This window comes from Channa argus, chromosome 7 (assembly GCF_033026475.1).
Source record: "Channa argus isolate prfri chromosome 7, Channa argus male v1.0, whole genome shotgun sequence".
Taxonomy (NCBI): Eukaryota; Metazoa; Chordata; class Actinopteri; order Anabantiformes; family Channidae; genus Channa; species Channa argus.
Genome location: NC_090203.1, coordinates 28,154,132 through 28,177,737, shown reverse-complemented (window position 1 = coordinate 28,177,737; position 23,606 = coordinate 28,154,132). Strand labels below are relative to the sequence as shown.

The 23,606-nt window shown below is 38.6% G+C and overlaps 1 protein-coding gene across 4 annotated transcripts in view; it reads left to right on the top strand.

The window, feature by feature from the left end:
- The window catches only part of jmjd1cb (jumonji domain containing 1Cb), a 125,866-nt gene that overhangs the window by 56,817 nt on the left and 45,443 nt on the right, over positions 1–23,606 (top strand). The window contains exon 1 of one of the 4 annotated variants that reach the window (XM_067509115.1): positions 19,674–19,942. The exons of the other annotated variants lie outside the window; for them this stretch is intronic. The gene's annotated coding sequence lies outside the window, so the exon portion shown is untranslated. Of the gene's footprint in view, positions 1–19,673; positions 19,943–23,606 lie in introns of those variants that run through there. 4 annotated transcript variants of the gene reach the window in all.

Sequence of the window (23,606 nt, the reverse complement as noted above, 5' to 3'; positions counted from 1 at the left end):
AGATAAATAGGCAAACATGGAAACGTTGCAATCAATAGTAATTCATCGGATGAAGAGAGCATGAAATACTAACAACAAGAATTAATGAGTGTCACTTTATCCGTTGAGTTGATATGCTCAGGCTTTAAACACTGCTTCTGATTATTGTCGACACGTTCAACTAGAAAGAACAAACACTAGTCAGACGTACAGATTAGTCCTTACAGAGACAGAGAGCGGGCAGACAGGCAGACCAAGCAGATTGCTTGTCTAGTTATTACATCAGTACATATCTAAACCCCTGTGGTCTCCACACACAAATGCTCTCTCTGTCATTGTGTGCCTCAGTCTGTTTTTACTGTTTTGATGTCTTTCTCAAACTCCTTTTACTCGCTGTTATGGTTTTGTACTGAACACTTTAGATTTCCAACTCTACAGTATGACCTCATATGAGTTAGTTTACAGCTTGGTGTGGGGTTCTGTAATGCAGCACTAAAAGAATAAAATCATTTTTCTTACGTTCTGACACAGTGATGCTAGCAATACACCAATGTATATGATGCACCTCAAATGCTCTGTCTGGAAGGTTTATTAATGATTTTAATTAAATATTGATTTTGTGACCTCTAATTCTGACATTAGTCATATATTCAAATCATAATTTTAAGGTGGAAGCTAGCTAATATTTGCTATTTCCCTTGTTAAATGATAAATCTTTATAAAATAAAATACAACAAGATTTATTCACCTCCCCAAAAAGAACAAAACTACTTTTTTAAAGAGGATGTCTGACAGTGACACCAGCTGCTGTGTATCCACTGATCTCAGGGTATATAATCCTAAATAGAGGCAGGGGACATTATGTTAGCTTTCCTCCTTATCAGCAGTGGAGCTGAGAAGAACAAAGCTTTAGCCTGACCACGGCAGAAGAAACGCAAAGTGACTCATCAACGATTTGTTTGGAAGACCAGTCTCAAGCCTCTTTCTATATATATTTATTTTAGTGGTTCATTCACACAGGCAGAGTTAAAACAGGTTTCCAATGAGTAAGTCCCATCTGCAAAGTGGGATTCATGCAAATTATGCTCTAAGCTACACACAAATTAGTCACTTACCTTTTAAGGTGCGTGTATAAAATAGATGGAGAGGACTGTTCTCCCAACAATGAAAAATAATATTCATAATATTGTCATCAGTGTGTATTCAGATAAAAAATAGTTGCATTTTCTTTAGGTTAGAAACAGCCTTTTATATCTACATAGGGGGCAGGTCCCCTTTCATGGGAGATCCCTTGTAGCACGGCCATGTCTGTTTTTCATGGTTAAGTAGTAGTAGTACTTGAGAGATGAAAAAGAATTGTATGCACTTCTCCTTTTAACTTGTGTGTTTTTGCTGAGTGCAACAAAAGTGGATTAGACAGAACATAGAATGACCACAGACAGCCTCCAATGTTACTCTGGTCAGACTGACAAGATAACAGCTTGTCTGTATCATCTCAATCTCTTTCATTTAAAAGCTGATAATGCCCTCAACTCTTACCATTGTCTGCCACTGTTGGCAGCCCAGTGAACAAACCAGACAAAGAAGACCACTCCATAATTTTCCATTTAAATACAGACAGATTAAAGTTTAGTTTGACACTTTAGTGTGGTTATAACAGGACAACTGTTTAAGAAGGACTGGATGAGGCTTTAGAAAAGGCCTAATCCTTATTTGAATTCTCCTGTCAATTGACCTACAATAATGTTACACTTTGATGAGCCAATGAGCTGTCAATAGGGTTTTCACATTCCACAGACACCAGGTACTAGGGGTCTAATTTACTACTGATGGTGTTTTTGATAAAGAAGTACAAAAACACAGAATGGAACAAAAACATTATGAAATTAAATGGCAGATTTTCAGTAATTCTGTATTTGTGCAAATGCAGTGTAATGTGGGTTTAATGCAGGCTGCAGAGTTATAGCTCATGTGGGATAAGCTTAGTTCCGTTAGCTAATAGGTTTGGCTTGTTTCACCACACACATAAATACATACATACATACACACAAGCTTGGAACCTTTTCCCCATCAGACAACAGTTGTGTTAAAGTTTGTCAGCACATCTAAGTGTGTGTGCAGCTGTCCTCAGTTTTGATACAGCCAGGGAGAATTGATGACTAGTGAAATACTGGTGTATAAATTAGAGTTCTAGTATTGTAATGCTGCCAGAATCATATCCGTAAAGGTGCAACATCACAATTGAACAATTGAAATATGAGTAATAGTGCTGTGGAGAGTACACAGTGTTTTTATGTGCTTTTGCCCTTCTGGCCCATTTACAGTGTGATTTAGAGTATGAAACATGTTAATGCAGGGATACACTTATTTTTTACTAATGTGTGCACAAATACAAAAGTTGCATCACCAACATCGTTGTTCAGATACTTCATCACATACAGTACTTTGTGTAAGATTTAACATATTATCATATTAGACGAACCTAAACATCGCTTAATGACTACAGAATTTCTTGCCGTGATCTTCCACATTTCCACATCATAATCAGAAAAACAAAGTTTAATTTTGAAATCATGACAGAGAGGAAGGCAGCATGGACATAAACGGCTTGTATGTAGATGCAGGTGGTTATGGACAAGCTCAGTAAATTTTCACCCCACACTGTTGATGTGGTAGTTTTAGCTGCTGCTGAGCGGATTTGATGCTGTCCCACTGATCTTACCGGGACTGTATCTTGCATAAGTTGCATATCTTCATGATTGACCTGCAAGGAGAGATGGACAGTTTTAGATCAAAATAATCCACATAATCATCAGAGCGCTGAGACTTTGGTCAGATTATGCTTAAAAAGACATAACTTCTAAACTTGATGACATCTTTCTTTAGAAGCCTTCATCCATCTATGTGCAGAGACCCTCTTCTCTTGTCCCCCAACATATGTGAGAGTCTTTGAGGAGAATCAGTCCCCTCATGTAGTCGCAGACGTAACACATAAGCAAAACGTCACACCTTTTCGCCCCCAAGGTGCCTCTGCACTTTTACACAGATGGTATCCCAGCTTAGATGCACTGTACAGAATGGTGCGGCAGCAACATGCCACTATAATCCCTCCATGAAGAGGCAATGTAAAAAGGACTTGTAAGAGAGACAGAAGATGCTTGATTTGTGAAGAGCTGCTGCTGCTACTTTAATGGCAGCAGACACTTGAGACCGGACCTGCCTAAGGCTGTGTGTTTGGGTTGGGTCTGTTGTGTTTTAAAGTTTCCACTTCACCCCACCCTGCTAATAGCAGCTTCATAACTCACTGAGACAGGTCCCATCCCCCCCAACCACCAAACACACACACACACACACACACACACACACACACACACACACACACACACACACACACACACACACACACACACACACACACACACACACACACACACATTTGGCTTTCATTTAGCCCGCTTGTGTTTTTCCTGCCCTGCTCTCTAGAGCTTTGTATTTCTGGTTTCCCTTAGATGCATTTGAACAACACTGTATGCATTTTCTCAGTTTTTTTTCTCAGCATTAGATTTGTTGTTTTAGCCATGCTATGATGACCATAGACTTTAATTTTATACTCTTTGTTGAAAATGAAGATGAAAATGTAGGAAACACATATACACATACACACACATATACAGTAATAAAATACACAAAAATGTTAGGGAAAAGTTGCTTCTGTAGGCTTAAAGTGACAAGTTTTTATCTTGACTTCCCTTTGCATTTAGCATGTCCTGAACTCTCTTGGGTCAAAATGGGAGTGAAGGACCAAAGAAAACGTTAAAAGTACAGACAGGCTTCAATTAATTCGGCCATTCCTTCTAGAAAGTATCTGATTGGGAACAGTTTTATTTTTCAGCATGATAATGATTCCAAACATAGCGCTGATGTAGTGAAATTATATAATTAAATACTGACAGTCATCTAGTCAGTCAGTCAAGTGGCCTCCATAGAGTCCAGACATGAACGTCATGTATAATGTATGTAATATATGTACATCTACATTTATCGTTTAGAAGTAGCTTTGTTTTAAATTTCCTTTTTAATGTTTTGGAGCTGTTTTCTGTATTTTATGTTTATTTCCCTCCTTTATCCTTTCCTTCCTTTCAAATTTTTGAAGCAATGTTTTTGAGAAATATTTTTTTCTTGCTCATATGGATTGTTATTCATTATTAATTTATTCTTAAATTACATTAAACATTCACTCAATATGAATATATTATATTGTGAGCTTCGTATATTGAATCATATCGACAGAAAAGCCATGTTCCATCCCTAGAAACAGTTTAAGCCTTCAGATAGCATTGCATGAGAACCCATCATGCTACAGTGATATAGCCACGTGAACTGAAGCTTGTCAGTCATTCTGAGCAGTTTTGGTGTCTTAGAGGCCTTTGTCACTAATCTCTGGTGGTTACGTGGTTTTTGAGGACGGCCGGCTCTGAACACATTTACACATGTGCCATGTTCCTTCCATTTCTTGGTATGAATTTACTGCACCTTAAGACACTAAATGACTGAATGAAATGCTAATATCTGTCCTCCAACTGTTGTTTTTCCATAAGCTTTTTAGAGTTGACTCGATTCTGCTTTTGTCTTTATGACGTAGATTTTGGCCATGATATTGATGGAAACCAGTTTGATGCTCTAGTAATTATTTAGGTGAGTCACTTTAAAGTGGGTGAATCTTTAAGCAAGATTTTGTTTAAAAAAGATCTAATCATTGTTTTAAAAATATAAAAGTTGAAAACTCTCATCATCATACCATCGATGTGAAAGCGTATATATGAAAGTGTCTATACAACAAATGTCTTTTACTGGGACGTCAGTGGATGCAGGACAGTGTTTGTCTTAATTCTGCATGTGATACAACACTGTGGCTTTGTAGACACAGTGTGTGCTTAACTAGCCTGCCTGCAGTCAACAAATGTCTAGATTGAAACAAAAGAGGAAAATCTGACAACAGATGAGTTGTCTGATCAAAATTTACACTTGCAGAAATGCTACCATCAACGTATGTCATTAAAAAGGAAAGGTAATGTAGAACAATGATAAACGTGCCTCATATTAATGCCCGTCATGCCTCAACTTTTTAAACCATGTTAGAGGCATCAAAGTCATAAATGTGCTAGTTACTGAATACAAATTATTTGGTGGAACTACTGGTAATCTTTTCTTTGTATGTTTGTCAGATAAATAACGGTTCAATGAAATGATCGAATCATATCTTTGGGTTAATATTGCATTTTAGAAAATGCTTTCTCGTGATGGGGTTTGTATAGTTTTCATATCTCATTAATCGAAACACATGCATATCTTACTCTCCTGTCAATAAGTCACAGTTGTACTTAAGAGGCACTTTCTGCCCTAGACCCTTAACGTTTTAGCATAGGTTGTATTGTGTTAAGTCATCACTGGTCCCTGAGTCAGTCAGGGTTGTGATAATTCATGCTGTGGTCATTTGTTTATGGCTTATTTGAAATTATTAAAATTATAATTAATCTATTAGCACTTCTGTGCAGTATTTAGCCATTGAATTATTTTGAAAGTTATACTTTAAGATTTACTTTGTGGGAGTACCAGTAAGTATTTATTGTATTTGTCTCACAAAATAATGGGTGACGTAGAGTTATTTTTCAGTTGTGGTCCTCATCACTTGATGGTTCATGGAATATTATTTGAACATGTTGAATAAAAGCTTGGGTTGTTTTCTGTGGAGCTGTGCTGCAGCTGGTCTGGGGGATAAACGTAGCTAAATTCATTTCAGAACTCAAATTGTAATGGCCTCAGGGCCTTTCTGCAGCCTGTGGACACATCCCAGGGTTACAAATTCCTTCTTGTTTAGCTAGTTGTTGCCTATTGACATAGACAAATTCTGAGGCTCAGGAACCATACAGGTGATACTTAATTTTGGTGACAAAATTTGCTGGTCTAAATTAAAAACATTTTGACACATGACATTTTAAATGTGACTACATATGATATAAGTGGAATCGTACCTTAATATGTGCTTAGCATCCAGTGTGCCTTACCTATCACAGCAAACAAAGAATAGAACTGAAGGAAGCGTTGTATGTCCAGCATCATTCAAGAATCTCAATAAACAAATGAAAGTTATGCTTATGTACAGTTTTACTGTTCTGCAGCATTGTGTACGGTTGTGGAATAGTGAAACCACTGAAACCACTGGACCAGTGAGGCCAGTGATCAGCAGGTTCAGTGTTACATACCTACAACGTACCAGGATGGCCACATACACACATATGCAATGTGACGTTTACTGGCCATGTAGTAACACTGTGTGTGTTACAACATGGCTGCTTAGGCAACAGGACTACAAGCGACTGCAAGTCTTGTTTGAATAAGGTTGTATTATACAGTGGGAACTAACAAGGTGCTGCAAATTGAGTTGTAGCCACCATGAATATGTAAATGTGGTGGACACACTCCGACTATGTCCATGCATAACAAACACACACAATGACAATGACTTCCACCATTCTGTTGTTCTTAGTCTGTGTGTAACATGTGGCCTGTGATGACACACATTACATGTGCAAAATACAGGGTAGGATCTCAAATTTTGATATAACCTAGATATTAAATCTTTGTGTTAATACGAAATATAATAACTGACTAGTTCGCTCAGTTTGTCTGGATTACTGTGGGCTATAGATTTTCAAGGACATGTGTAAACACTCACTGCTACCATTTAGACAGTTTCACTTATTATTTTTTTACACTCCTGTTATGCAATTATTAACTTTTTTGCTGCATAGCATTGACCTTAAAAAGTAACTTGTTAAAATTTAAGATATACAGTTAACAGTACCTTTTATCACGTAAACCATGGCTTTAAGCATGGTATTCTACAAAAGTTAGTACATCATTTGTGAGTATATTGTAAAGAATTTATGAATCCTCTCTATTAATACAATATTATGTTTGTTAGTAGTTTGTAACAACAACCCAAGTAAGTTGAATGCAGGTAATTGTACCAATAAGAACGTTTATCTAAGGAAATGATAATCATAAGGCCCCACAGTTAGGAACCAACTGTTGTATTTGTAGATTTTTTTTGGTGACAATTTTGATATGTTTGGGTATTGATGATATTAATCTTGTACAAATCTGTTGACAAAGTGTGTGTCAATGATGATTCTCAGTGATGATTCTTTTTAGCTGCTCTTTCCTGTTTCTCAATTAGCTTTCACATTTAAATGCTCCCAGGGCTCTGTTAGATTTAAGTACATACCTGGCCAGGTCATAGTTTCCCTTTTTTCCTCTGTAACTACTTTTGTGTCAGAGGCACTGTCTTGTAATGTAGGGTTGTGCCAACTGTGAGTGCATTTTCTGTTATTTGTACAATGGCTATTTGGCTACTCTCTACCACTGCAAGAGTCGTGTTTTATCTTATGCTCAGTAGCTACTGAAGCTCTTGTACCTTCCTCATCTCTATGAATTCTCACATGTAGTAAAATAATTAGTAAGGATTTGAAGCATTGGCTTTCTGTGTCTGTGTTGTTAGGTTTTCCAAAGAGATGTTATCAGTGCGTAATTCCATTATGAATGGTGTTCTTTGACTCTCAATTCAAAGGGATGTCTTTCTTGTTCAGATTAAGTGTTGATATGTCTCTTAGTAGGCAGATTAAGGGGGGCAGTAGGATGCAGCAACCCAGGGGGATAGAGATTTGATAATGTCTCCCCAGAATCTTTTGTTGGCTGTGCAGTGAACCACTAAACGTAGTTGCTCCTGGTGATTGTAGGCCAGCTGCATAGCAGCTCCCCATCTGTGTGTGTTATTGTGAGTGGTAATGGGTGAATGAGGACCAGTGTAAAGCACTTTGAGAGCCAATAGGTAGAAAAGAGTGCAGACCATTTACTTCTGAGACCAAGGGTTCAAAATCTAGGCCGGTGTTTAAGCTGTTAAATTTTAAATGAATACATGACTTATATTTACTTGTAGATATCCCAGAAACTGTTTACTCCCAGTGCCAAAACACTGCACCAACTTAATGAAGTAGTATTGTTTTCAAAGATGTGTTTGAGATGTTTGATGCCTTTTTCTGCCCAACTGCATTAGTGGAATGGTGTATTATTAATGACAAAATCAGGATTGTTCCAAATGGGAGTTAATATAAATTGTGAGAAGTTGACAATTTTGATTTTAAAGAATTTCCACCACACTGTCAGAACTGCTGAGACAGTCAATGAATTGAAACATGGGTGATGTTTGAAAGGCAGGCAGATAAGTGGTAAATTTGTATTTGAAAAACTTTACAGAGTGACTGCTCTACATCTATCACATTGATTGGGATGTATCCATTTGACAAGTTAGTTTGGCAGTGAATAGTCATAAAAGTGTGGGGCTTTGAGGCCTCCTTGAGCTTAGTATGTAAACAATTTAACAATTTCCGATTGGTGTTTTGTTTTTCCAGTAATATTTGGGGTATTACATCGAAAATATTAATCCAAATATTTAAACCAGGGGATTATGGGTTGAGTTGAAATTATTTTTAAAAAAATTACTTTTGGGGAGTAATTTTAATTAAAGCTATTTGGCCCATAAGTGGTGGTGGGATGCAGAAAGCTGTGGGTTTGAATCCCACCACAGCAGGTGTGGCCTCACCCGAGACCAAATACAAAGGGTTGCGCCCCAAAAAAACTCATGCCAAATTGCGTGCGGCACATGGTCCGCTGTGGCGATTCCTAAAGAGACGAGTTGAAAGCCGTTGATCTTTGGCCCATAAGTGATGGTATGTTCATCCAGCATTGGTTTAAGCAGGGGTGTGATATTGAGCGCAATATTTATGCCTATTAATACAATATGACTGTTACATATGAGATTTAATGACGTATGCATTGCTGCATCCCAACTAGTAAATCTCTTAAGAACAGAACATTTTCAAATGAATCTATGAAATGCTTTCACTGTGTCCAGTGTGACTACAATCATTTTTCTTTGTTGTAGTGATGAATAATGTATTAAGTTAAAAAGTCTGGGTATATTGCTGGTTGCGTTTCTACCTTTGATTAAACCAATTTATTATGGATGAATTATTGATGTCATTAATTTGTCTATCCTATGAATTTATGAGTGTTGGCCAGCTGCATAGCAACACCCCCTTTGGTGTATGATTGTGTGTGTGTGAGTGTGTGTGTGTGAGTGTGACTGGGTGAATAAGAAGCAGTGTAAAGCTCTTTGAGTGCAAATAGGTAGCAAAGCGCTATATAAGTGTGGAGCATTTAACATTTATGAAAAGCTATGTGACACAAATGATTGGATACATATAGTTTTTCTGTTTACCTGAAAGAAAGTGGGTTTACATTGTGCCATGTAGAAGAGCCATGCAAACATCATTACACCATTATCTCTAAACAACAATCTGTCCTCTATGACTGCGTTTATTCCTTCCTTTATCTTCATCTTTAATGCAAAGTAAAGTGCTTGATTTTGTCATAATACATACGACGTGTACAGCAAAATTGCATCAGATGGAGGGTTAGTCCTGAGCTGCTGCAACTGAGCAAACCACCACTATGTGGCTAATACATGTTTTTAGAGGTAGAGGAAACTGCAGCACCTGGAGGAAACCAACGCAAACACAGGGAGAACATGCAAACTCCACACAGAAAGGCCCGTTTGGTCCAGGAATCAAACCAAAGACCTTACTGTAATGCAAGAGTGGGAACTACTCTGCCACCGTGCTGCCTATGCTGATTTTTCTGGATTGGTAAGAGTTTCTTTGCTGTGGATACTTGTAAATGTTTTCCTTGTTGTTGTATTAGTTCTGAAGGTTTGTTCTAGTGTTATTGTTTTGTATTGGTTCTTTATTTATAGTGTTCAAGTTTGATCACACATGGTGGGTTGTTAGTGTTCCACGGTCTAAGGGGGTGTACGCCATGAAAATTGATTTTGTTGATGGTGTCTACTGGTAGTTTGAACTGTATGGCCAGGAATTCCATTATTGATTTCTCAGGATGATATGGAGTTTGTTCGGAAATGCCATAGAATGAGAGACACTCTATGTTGTCTCTCATGCTTTATATTTGTAGGTCCAGGATAGTCTCTTCTATCCATCAGTTATCTTAACTGCTTATCCAGTGCAATGTTGCGGGGGCAGTGGGCAATAGGCAGAATATACCCTGAACAGGTCTCCAGTCCATCTCAGGGCCAACACAGAGAGACACACACAGACATACAACCATTCACACTCAACTATAACTTTATTTACTGAGATTACAGAGGTTAGCTGTGAGACTGGTAACAGAGCGTTGCAGTGATTTGTTTACTTGGCTGAGTGTGTTTAGTGCTTAGTGCTTGGAGTTACCGCGTTCAGTACTTAAATTAATTTGATTCTTGTGTTGAGTCCAGTAAGTTTATTTTAAGGAGTGATTATTATAAGTCGCTCACCTCTGTGCAACATGTTGGTTTTAGAGATATTGATGGAGTTGAATCTCAGCTAGATTTAGAGTTGGGTTTGTTCCTTTTTTTTTTTTTTTTTTTTTTTCTGTTTTGTCTGTGTTCATGTTACAGATTCTTTGAAGCACTTGTGTATGTTTATTTGCAAGAGGTCTGGGTCAATGAATATTGGATGTCAAATTTGAGAGAAAACAAAATAGTAAAAAAGTTCAGCTGAGGGCTGCCATCTTGATTCTCCTCTGTGTTAGTACTGTGCTTATGAATGTGTCCAGTTTTCCCTACATTGACACAGCGGCTATGTTTGACACTTTTCAGAAAGTCTCTTTCTGTCCCTCTCATTACTCAAACAGAAAGGCACTATTGCACAACAGCAGAGGAAACAACGTTGCAATGCTGTTACATGACTTCTTGGCACACACGTTCATTCTTTAACGAACACAACAGGCCATAAGCACTTATTGTATGTCGATTATAGTAAAAGCTATTGTGGTATTCGTCGCTACAGTGTTTTATTGTCAGGTGACAGCAGCATTATCTTCTTTTTCCCCAGCCAGCCCAAAAACAAATACTTCATAAATCACTGGAATTCTGTACCTGGCGTTTGAGACACATATTAATTCATGAGTTGCATCTCATCTGATACCATAGAGAACTCTGAAGCAGGGTGACACACACACTGTGTGTGTGAGACTACACCAATAATAACAGGACCCAATTAAAAAAAACAGAGGTGCAGATAAAGTTTCAAATTAGGAGCAGGGAGTAAAGAAGGGCTTCAAGGGAAGAACAGGGAATCTGGAAAAACAGGAGAGACAGATTAATACCAGATCAAATGATATTACATAGTATGCAATGAAAACTGGGGCTTACTGGGAATGTGATAAGAGCCAGCGTAGAGATGAGAGATATGGTAGTGAGTGTGCAGCGTTGGTGTGCGACTGGGCCAAAGGTATGCTGAGAGCAGGAGAAGAGGAACACAGCAGACATTCTCACTGCAATTGTCTCACATGCACTGATTCCCCTAGTACTCACAATTGCAGTCTGATGATCCAATCCTATCCAAATAAGAACAGGGTCCAATCAGCCAGAGAGCACAGAGGAAGGGCATCCGGAGGAGAAGGCAGGTGGAGTTAGTAGAGTCTAAGTCTGCTACCAAAGACTTCAGTGTGGTTTGAGCAGAGGAAGAAGTGATGAGGCAGGTCCAAGATCCGGTTCAGTACACGAGATCAGGTCAAAACAATATCCGAATTGCTGGAGAGTCAACCAATACCGGCAGACAATCTAGTGAGTGTAACAGGGAGACAGGCGGCTTAAGTAGAGAGGGGTGAGCACAGGTGAAAGTAATAACATTGTAATAACATCTAGTTAAAACTAGAGTTATTGAGATAGCATGAGACTGGAAGTGCTGACGTCAAAATAAAAGCCCAAAAGCGGAAGTGAAGCTAGAAACCATAACAGAGAGGGCAGAATGGTTGACAGAGCGAGAGCAAGGTTAAAAAGAGGGTGAGACAGTGGCTTGGGCAGAGAGAGTGTGGTGGTTTTAAAAAAATCTAAGCCCTCATCTTGTGTATATCTGTCTTTTATTCCTTCGGCCTCTCACACCAACCTTTGCTGAGTGTGTAAGTGATATTTCTGTGGTTGCATGTCCGATACACTTATTACATCATCTCTCCATGTCCCAGAGAACTTTGAGTACTCTGTGAACTTATTAAAGACACTCAGTGTAGACTCCTATCAAAGTGAATTCGAATGACCAGACGACACCCAAGGGCAGAGAGAGAGACGGTGAGAGAGGGAGTGTGAAAATGAAAAAAGTGATGAAAGAGAATGAGGGTGAGAGAGCGTGACAGCCATGCTTCAACATAAATTGTAAGAAATAAGTATACTAGGCATTTAATACAGATGTTCATTAGCCTTTCTCTCATATGACTATTTACTGTGAGTGAAAGTGGATGTTCCCGTAAATAATGTGTTTTTTTCTACCAATTTTAGAAATAACTTGACCAAGCTGTGAGGAGTACATATTAGTACTCATGCTAAAAACTTTGGCTTTATGTAATTTAATTACATGTACATTTTCTATGTAATTTCATAATATAAATTCAAATGTGTCCTATTTAATCCAATGTTTTTCCATCATGCTGGGTTGATTTCAAACAATTACATAACTGTAGCAGATTTAAATTCTGCTAATGTCAATTTACACATAAAAATTACTTTTCAGTTCAAATACTTGATCTAAAGGTAATGAGAACATTTGTACATTGTCATCCTCAAACTGTCCTTATAAGTGTCCTTTATCCTTCAGCTGATTCGGGTCCTGAGGCGATGCGATCTTCTGTGCTGGGTCTTCCTCTTGTTTAGAGGCTGTTTAGTTTCTCTAATGTAGAGCATACACTAGGTTGCTCTTCTTGTGCTTAGGTGTTTGGTCAAGTCTTTGTCTCAGTTTGTGGAAGTCAACAGGTCAGCTCTGTCTGTCATCCTTCTGTTGGATCTGGACGCCATCTTGTTTAAGGCCCACTGAGGATAACGGCAGGCCTTTAGAGCTGTCCTCAGATGTCTGTCCTCCTTCTTTGTGGTTTCATGGGAGGTGGGGAAGTTTCTGCTCTGTGGTGCAGGGTCCTGTTGACTCATAGTTTGTGTTGCAGTGGGTGGTGGCAGTGAAACCGAAGGTACTGGTCCTCTCATTATCTGGCAGAGTTTCCCTCATTTAACATAAAGTTAGACAGACAGGTAAAAGAGAAATTCTGTAATTTTGCTGGTCTGTTTTATGTAGAGAACTTAAGGTTATCGTTTGTATCTGTGTTTATCAATTACTGTAGTTGCTATTAGAAAAATATAACATGCAAGTAACTAAGAGAAGTCATATTTCCACAAAACAAACTTCCCAAATTTGATAATTTGTAGAATGAGCTTACAGCTCTTTATTGTAAGGAATCCCTGCTTATGTCAAATACACTCAGGTTGTGTTTGTTAAAGGATGCCCTCACTGATATTTAACGTGGTTCGTTTGCTTCCAGTCTCAGTAGAACATGTACATAAATGCCATTAAACTTCCCTCTGACTTCGCCATATTTAAATTACTCTGTACATGCAGCCGAAAAAGGCCTCCAGATAACATCAATTAGAGGAAGCTTCAGTTCAGATTGTTATCTCGGTGGTCACATTATGGAGTTTGTAATCATGGTGAACCTGCTTTTCAGAGCTAATCCAGATGACATCATCTGAACTCATAATGATTAAAAAAACTCCTCTGGGTGCTACTCTTTCCAATTTCTTGAGACCGGCACTGCACAATGGGCAGGGGTTAGCGGTTAGGGGTTCATTGTCTTGCCCTGGGACACTTTGACATGTGGTCGTGAGGAGCGTGGCACGAAACTCCGACCCTATGGTTGGTAGGCAGTCACTCTACCAACTGAGCGCCTGCCACCCCCAGCCACTGCTGCCCAATTAGTCCAGTATGCTGTAGCTGGTGCTTATTGCACTGTTCACTAGAGCTCAGTTCTGTTTAGTTAGACTACTGGCCAGTTATGATTGTGTAGCTACGTTCCCACACAAAATGTTCTTGTAAGACCTCTCGGTTTACTATCATTGCACTGTGGCACTCTGACCAGTGGTGCAGTGGTGTAATGTGCAAACACCGTTACCAAATTAGAATCCAGTTGCTAGGGTTAGTGAAGGTTTAATCCAGTGTTCTAATTCATGAAATTCTGCCAAATGCTCGTCGCGTACATAAAGTTGTCCATCCATTTTTTGTATTCAGAAAACTTTATACAGTTGTATACAGCCATGGCTCTGTAAATGGGGAGTAAGAATGTGGGTCAAGCCAGGTAATTACAACTAATTGTCAGAAGGAAGGGTTGTACACAGCAAGGAGAGAGATGGAGAAAGAGAAATGACAGAATTTAGTTTGTAGTGTACACATTACACTGACAACAAGAAGAAAGTACTATGCTGAACAGGTAAGTTACAGTTACGTTGTTGGACATTCTGCCAATTTGCTAGTTTGCAAAAGTATGCTGGAGGTGGTAGTGAGAGAGAAATGGAGTTTGTTGCTGATCAGGCTCTGATGCTCTGTAGTTTACAAACTGTGAGCTCACACTGTGACTCAGGTCCCAGCTAACTTTCCAAATTCCTTCTGCATTGTGTTTTATGTTTATGTGGTTACGTTGTGTTTGCTTTGGTGTTGGCAATTTACTTTTAAGTAATGCGTAGTTGGATTTGCTCTAACTCCCAGCAATGACGATACGCAATTAGGGGCAAGTGGTTACATAACCCCAACTAAAGGAAGTTTTGGATTTCTTAAAGTGCTGATACAAATGTCAACATATTAACACCACTATTATGAAATATCCCTTCAAAGAAAGAACAGTGCTACATGATCATACTTACATGCATACATATCATACATACTGTAGGACCTTCATCTACTTCCATGAGATGACACTCTTCAAAAAGACATTTTTAATGTAAAGAGTTTCTCCTTGTTAAACACATCTTTAATAAAAAGAATATGAAGACATTGCATTTTAATCACACAATACACCTGCAGTGTACTGACCATTAGCTAGATGGATGAAAACCAACAGACTTTAGGTTGTAGTATTTACTTGAGACTGATTTAAGTCACTTAATCTTTCTGTCATCGGTCTGTGAGTCTGAATAGGCTCCTCTTTCATATAATATTGTCGGAAGTACAGTGCATTGTAAAAAAAGATTTATTTAGATTTATAAGATTTATAAAAGGTTTATCACTGCACACATTTATCTTCCTAGTGAAAACCCAATGTCAACATTACAAGCCACACAAATGTGGGATTTGGGGAATTTGATCTGGGTGTGTTGTGCTTCAAGCACAGATGATGTCTGAGGGCTACAGAGGTCTTGGAAACTCACTACTTTCTCACTCCACACTTCCAGATTTTTTTACTTGTTAAATTTGTCATGAGATAAAAAGTGTGACATATGTGACATCACTATTGAACATCACCAGGTCTTCTGGAACCACAAATGCGTTAGTTTTTGCTGTCTCACCTATAACCATTAAAGGGAAAAACTGGTGAGCCCTCACACACCCAGCTTGAGTCAAAAATAGCCCTGAATATGGAAAGCATACACTGCTCTGGTTCTGTTTAACATGTTGAAGTAGGTGGGGTTTTTTTACATTTGGCACATCTGGTTAACAGTCTTCAGATAAAGCAGATGTAAAAGGAATTGCCAGAAATTTCTTGGCTTTAAACTTAACTTCCCCTTTTCATTAAGTTTCAAGTTGCCAAAACTAAAACTTCCACATTGCTTGCTGAGTATATATTGAGCTATTCCTCTACCACTGAAAGAGATCTGGATAAGAAAGCTTTTGAAATAAATGCTTTCTTTCCCAACTACACATTGCAAAAGTGTTACCTAGCAACAATGGACGACTTTAGACAATATAATACATTTACACACAATGAGCAAACACACATTCACAAAATGTCCACCAGGAATCTTCTTATTGTGATCACTTAGGTTGCTCCGTTTATGACAACAGAAGAACTTGAGAGTGGGTGTTTGTTTGAGTGAGTGTGTTCGCACACATGTTCACATGCATGTTTGTCCCACTACAGTACATGAAGCTCATACCTATATATCTGTACCACAGCCTGCCTTACACGGCACACTGCTGCATGTTCCTATCCCCAGAACACACAGAACCTCACAGCATGCTGTGTAATGAGCAGTGTAGCTGCAGACCAGTGAGATTGCCCGTGCTGACCCCTGTCTACTACAACATTGAACCCCCCGAAGTGGTACTAATGTTGTGGCAGATTGATGTACATCTTGTGTTTGGTGGAAACTGGGTCAAAAAAATACCAACCCCCTGCTCTCCCCCCCTCTCTCCCAGAGCAGATGGAGCTGGGCTAGTGTAATCTCCTGCCTCCTGTGGATCTATGTGTGCATGTGTAATTATAGCTTACCTTTATGGCAGCAAGGGCTGCAGAGAAAACATTTGTCTTCCTGCACAGAGCATTCTGTCAAACAGTAACATCAAAACACAGGGTGTTTTTACCTTATTTACTAATTCACTCCCGTTACCTCAGACTTCTTAAATTCCTCCGTTTGTGATTCCAGTTTAAAAAGAAGAGAGCCCTAGCTCTCTTCAATCTTACTGAGATAGAGAAGCTGTGATACAGTACATATCTCACATACCCATCACATCTGGAATATATATTAACTATATAGTGGCTTATATAGTGGCTGGGGAAAAAAAAGTATATATATGTATGTATGTATGTATATATATATATATATATATATATATATATATATATATATATATATATATATATATATATATATATATATATATATATATATATATATATATATATATATATATATATATATATATATATATATATATGTATGTATGTATATATGTATATGTATATATATATATATATAGTCTGTAGTGTATATTAGTGATAAAGGTTTAGCAGCAGAAGTCTGTGTTTGTGTTAGTGAGTGAATGACTGTAGCTTTATTCCTGCATTAGTGTAGCAGATGGACTGCAGGATATTACTGCAGTACTGTGTGTGTGCGCGTGTGTGTGTGTAATATATGGTAGAAGAGTCTAAATCTGCTGAGTGATGAATAGATTAATTGGATTTTATACTGAATCCTGTGTGTTAAGATACATTTAAAATTTCACTGTCAGTATTACTATAGTTTTGTCAGAATTCAAATAAATCAACAGCATAAAGATAATTTGAAAAATTAAGGAATTAAGTCAGATGTCTTAATATTTTTATTGTTTTTAATTTGAAAAATGAATAGGAAGCAGAAAATCCAAAGGAAAACCAGAGGGGCAAGGATGAGATCAGTGTTAATTAATAGGGATAGTAAACTCTCATAGTACGACATTGCCATGATACAGTAAAAAGTTCACAATAAACAATTATTAAAAAAAGATTCTTTTAAAAATGCTGCCTACAGCGCTTTCCTTTTTAGATAATACCTGCTTTTTGGTTCAGTGTTGTCTTCAGCTTCCTCCCTCTCTCTGGTATTTAGCTGGCAAGCTCCAGAAACTTGGGACCAGCACACAGATGCTCACAATATTTTTTATAAATCCAAGTCAAGTTTCAAGTTTTTGGGCAGCAAGTCCAATTAAAGTCTCAAGTATAATTCTCATTCTTGTATGCTGCCATCTGGTCTGCTTAGAACACTGCACCTAAGGCATAACCCTGACCCTAACCACTGCATTATTGTCACTCCTTCGTAAGTTAACATACCGTATTGCCATTGAGTCGTTTTTTTATAGGTAACTAACTTTATTATGTCTTCTTGGTTTTTTTTTCCGCACACATATATTGTTCATCTGCGTTGGGAATTAATTTAGTCATGAGTAATTTACTTAGCGGCTGGATAACAAAACTATGATTTATATATTGAGCATTAATGTAAAGGCAAGATTTAACTGTTGTAGGTGGTGGAGCACTTTTGAATTACTTGGTATCCAACTGCAACTAATGATAATTTTCAATATGGGTGAATGTGCACATTGTTTTCTCCATGGTTTGTTTGGTAGATTTTATTGTAAACACATCTAAAAGCAAAATACAGATAGGCATGAAACTTCCTTAACTAAAGCTAGTTTTCTCTGGATATACGATATGAACATACAATATATAAGAATGGGTCTCATTGGTGGGACTACTGGGAATATGAACTTCTGCTTTAATAAATATTTCCTAATGCTTTATGATCTGTATTTTTTGTTGTTGTTGTAGTTCATTGTTGTGACTTCCTTACGTAATTTGTTAAGGACACGCCTTGTCTTGTGTTCACAATAATTGATATACCTTTTATTTACACAGTTTAATGCATCAGTAAATGTTCAATTTATTTCAACTTTATTTATAAGGTGCCAGTTCACTACAAAGTTATCTCAAGGCACTTTACAGAATAAAGTCAAGACTAAAAGGTTGTATAGAGAAAACCCAAGAATTGCCCCTTGAGCAAGCTCTAGGCAACAGTTGAGAGGTAGTGGAGTGTAAAGTGGAGAGAGAAAAGAAACAAGCAACAGCAAAACATCGAGCAGGTTGGTAAGGAACCGTAGCTCCACTCTGAAAAACACACAGCTGCAAAGCCGGGGACACCTGCAGAAAGGGACAGAGAGAGGGAGACAGAGAAGGAGAAAGACAAATACAAGAGAAATAGTGTGTGAGTGTGTGTGATTGTGAGTGCAAAGAGGAAGGTTTTAAGCCTAGACTGAAAAGAAAAGAGTGTCTGCTTCCAAAACTGGGAGCTGATTCCAAAAGAGAGGAGCTTGATAGCTAAAGGCTCTGCCTCCCATTCTACCTTTGGAAATTCTGGGAACCACAAGTAGGCCTGCATTCTGAGAGTGAAGTGGTCTACTGGGATGATATGGTGCTATGAGGTCTTCTATATATGATGGAGCCTGACCATTCAGAGCTTTATATGTAAGAAGCAGGGTTTTAAGTTATATTCTAGACTTTATGGGAAGCCAATGGAGAGAAGCTAGTGAAGGTGAAATTTGATCTCTTGCTAATTCCAGTCAGCACTCTTGCTGCAGCATTTTGGATTAATTGCAGGCTTTTTAGGAAGTTACTGAGGCATCTAGAAAATAGGAACTACAGTAGTCCAACCTAAAAGTAAATATCTGGATAACGTTTTATGTAAGTGTCACTAAAAAAACCCTGTCTGCTTCACACGGTGCAGAAACAGCTGATGCCAATTTTAGTGAAGTTTACCTGTCCTGCTACATTTGTCCATACGCAATAGAAGTCAAATGGACATGTAGTCAAGTGACTACATGTAAATAAAGAAATTATATTTTATAACACCAGGTGTGGTCTGATGGCTTGTGGTGTCCGGTTCTGCTTTTGCACTTTTTCCACAAGTTCTGTAAACATGACTTTAAATGGTTTAGATTTAGTTAAAAGGAAATCCTTCCAGTCTTTCCTCACTGCAATGTTGTTCTAATCTAGAGACCCTTTTGGGTCATTGTCAATAAACCTGATTTGTCAGATCAGAGGCAGGGGAGGAATGGGATGGGCACAGACAGATAGATGATATGACTGAGAGGGAAGGAGGAGAGAAAGTGAAAGACAGAGCAATTCAGATGGTAGCATGGTGAAGAATGAGAGAGTGAGCCTGCGTCACACAGAGAGAGAGAGAGAGAGAAGGGAAGTGTGTGTCAGTGGGCCCTGCCTCCGTCCCTCCCTCTCTGCCTTCCTGCGTCAGCAGCAGTTAAAATGTCGGCTGTGTAGCTTGTCCTCTCTGCTCTGCTTTCTCTTCTTCTCAGCCATCTGTCTTTCTTACCACAAGAGGAAACCACACTCTCTCTCTCTCTCTCTCTCTCTACTGCGCCTTTTTAACCCTCGTCATCCTTTCTTTTCTGTCTTCCTATCACTGCCCTGCTCACTGGATCAAAGCTAGTTTTGTCAAGTGTTTTTCCTCATAGCCAAGGAGCTCCTTGACGTTATTCGAAGACAGAGGAGAGAGGTAATGTCCCATTTTCATGTCCTCCTTCAATACTCTAAGTTTTGGAAGAGTTGCCGTTGTTTGTCTGTTCAAACCAAACTTTGGTCAAATGCAGTGGATTTGGAGTAACACACCGACTAGGAACTGTGGATGTTTCCCTGAATAGAACATAGAGTCATTCTGAGCTGTTCGGTCATAGTCAAGTCAATATTCTCTGCGTGTGTGTGGGTTTGGGTTTGGGTTTGTGTGTCTCTGAACAGGATATTGGCATTGTAATAGAGCTGCATCTTCCATACCAACTTACTGCAACTTGTTGGAATCTACACCATAACTTCATCAAGTTTTAGTTTGTAATACGAAGTAATGTAATTATATGATTAACACACAACAACTTGACCAAAACACTGGACCTTTCATTTACAACCATAGGAAATATGTAACCTTATATGATCCAGGTCATCCATGTTTCAACCTCTGCTAATCATTCTATTAGTTAGTCATACATTTGTTTTCTATTTGCCTGTATTACCTGAGCTGCACTTGAGACTCCTTAATGATTAGCAGAAGTTACCTCTATTTTGCCGTCATCCCACGTAATAATTTACGGCATGAGTCACAGAACATGGTGTATTTTCTCTGAATCATTATTACAAAGGTTATTGCTCAGCCCTAAATGTGGCTCACAGTGATGGTTATTTAACTTCCTCTGATAGTTTTGACTTCCTGTATTTGTTGGCTTTGACATCACAGTTGCATTAGCATTGAGAAGTCAAAGACAGTATAGCATTTCATGTGGGTTTGGGGGAGCTTTGTCATGTTTGAGGAAAAAAAACTTAGAGATTGTTTAATGAGAAAGACTTGCCACCACAAGTGTACAGTGTATGTCTGACAAAAGTCAGGGTCTTCATGCCATAAAAGTCCCCTTAATAAATTACTGGAGAATTTATAGAGCTTTTGAATGCACCCGAAGTAATTTCCCTGACAACGCCCAACTGTCTTAGCCAGTGGAGGAATCAGAAGCATATTAGTCTGTGAATCAGTAATACCAACATGTACCAGCAGCTAATAAATAGTAGCTTGAACCTTTGCTGTGTGAGGACTGGGAGGTGTACACTCATGTTATGGGCTCCCACCCCTGATTTTGGCCCTCTCTTTCTGCTTTGAAAAGCAAGCCGCATTCAACAGCCTTCAGAAGCAGCTGTCTCCAGTCTGCTACCAGTGCTGTTCAATGAGTATGTTTGGGAGCAAGTTTCTAGTTAGGGCAAGGCAGATTTTTGATGGACGATATGGCTTAATTTTTAATCTGAGATTCAGTTTTCTTGGAGATGCCTGCAAATGTGTTTTTGCCACTCAAGAAGTTGGAGTAATGGTGGCTGCAACAGGTGAAGATGAAGAAGAAGAGAACTTTTGAGTTAGTCTAAATGTTCTAATAAAATATTGAGGAAAACAATTATCAGTTTTTATTATCAGAGTCCCATCTAACTACATTTCCTTTGTTTTTTCACAAAAAGCTGCTTGTGTCTGGTTTGCGGTAATATGTCCTTATTTAGTTGTGTTTAGTGGCCCTGCTCAGTGGGAACTTTGCACCAACCATCATCACTTGTGTTTCCACGCCGACCAATAGCTTAGGACAAAGCACTGAGCACAATTGCACACATAACTATTAACATCATCTTGTGCATAGTGATAGATGGTCTAACTGAATTAGTGAATCAGTTAGGATTATGTACTTGAGGCCCAGGGGGGCACCAAGGTCACACACACTGTAGACTGAATATAAGATGACACCAAACAGCATGTCTCTTTTGGTTTGTTTAGAAGAGAGTGGTGTCATTTTAAAAAGATGTACTGTACAGTACATTTAAACAGACACATATAAGTCTCACACTCTGTCTGTGTGCATTTATCTCCCTCTGTCAGATCCTGGCTAAATGACAAAACAGTAGTCTGTCTGTGTCTCTGTGTGTGTTGACTAGTCATTTGTAGGGGGGATGCAGGAATGAGAGCAGGTACACACTGATGGCAGTAAATTCTGAAAAAGTAAAGCGTAACTTTTTTTTTTTCAGACACACACTGGAAGTCTAACATTCGGACATTGTCCAGACGGATTTATGTGACAACAAAAGTGTCCGTGTGAGATGCTCCAAACGTTATCCCGACTTTATCCTTCAAGCCCACTAGTACAATGTCTATATTTTTTGCATGAGCTCGTGCTTACTGCATCATGAGTTTTTTTATGATTTATCTCCTGTCCACACTTATCAAGTTTCAAATAAGGACACTTCTCACCCAGACGATCATGTGTGAAACAGAACTCCGGACAGTGTTCAAGGCTGATTTCTCCTAACATTGTCCGAAGTTCATACTGTATGTGAAACAGGGTTAATTGTGAGTTAAAGTAGCCAGTACACAATTAAGCCAGTAAACTTAAAATCATTTGTCTTGCCAACTTTTGCTGGTTTTACTTGCTGAGAACAATCCTAAGAGAAGTAACAGTGGCATAGTTAAGAGTAAAAGTAAATGTTTGTCTTGGAAACAACAGTTGATGAGAACACTCTCACTGTGAGGCCTCATCTCGGTTTAATGGTCTGCAGCATCTGATTCTGACTCCATCGGCTTTCAAGACACATACCATGTAACTGAAAAAGTTAGTAAATGGACTTGTTTTCCTATTTATAACATTTATATATGTAACTCCGGTCCACTTTTTTCATCCGCAAATCGAGGAAAAAACGCAAACAATTTTCAAAATCTGGAAAAATTGTGATCCTCGGTCAGTGGGACCTTATTTCAATGACTTGAAATCCAACAATGAAATCCAAATCAGACTGGACAGTAGATAAAAAGCTAAATATGATCTACTGGAAGTGAAATCTGTATTCAATCATGGAATAAACACAGATATTAAAGCATATCTCCAAATGGTCGGAACGTGGCAGATAAAACAGGAGCTTTTACAGAACAACAACACAGTTGAAAGAAATGCTTTAAAATGCTTTTTTATTTGAAGAGTTAGTAGAGGTGTGATGGCCTGGGATGTAAATCTGTCCTGGGATCCAAAGATCTGTTACACGGGTATCATCTTACCACCGTCTTTATCTAGAGAGAGGTGTATTTAGACAGCGTTACATCATTCTCTCTCCCCATGCTCTTTCATGCATACAGAGCTTTACCAGCCTACCCTGTCTTCCGCGGTAGCCATGGTAACGGGCTTACTTCATGTGATCTGCATTAACATGCAGTAAACCTTTCAAGGTCCCATCACTCTTCTGCATTGCTTTGCTCCACACCTGGGATGATTTTGGTGGCCTTTCTCATATTTTTTCGCATTGTGCATTTGTAATGGATCCAGCTTGGAACAGCACCATGTAGATTGGAGACTCTAACCCCCTTAATTGCCTCATCAAAAACATGTTTTGGAAAAAGCTATTATTTCTATCATAATGTCTAGCAATGTAGCCTGTACTGCTGGCTGCATGCTGCTGCTGCACACAGGAAATGTGATCTGTAGAGGCAGACAGAAATAAAGGTGCAGACACAAACGCTATCATGTTTTGCTTGCATACACAATGTCCTCCTCCCTCCTGTGTGTGTGTTTGTGTGTGTGTAGGGGAGGAGGGTCACAGCAGTCATGTTTCTCACCTTAAATCTCTCATCTCCCTATCAGACTGACCTTGTTATGTAA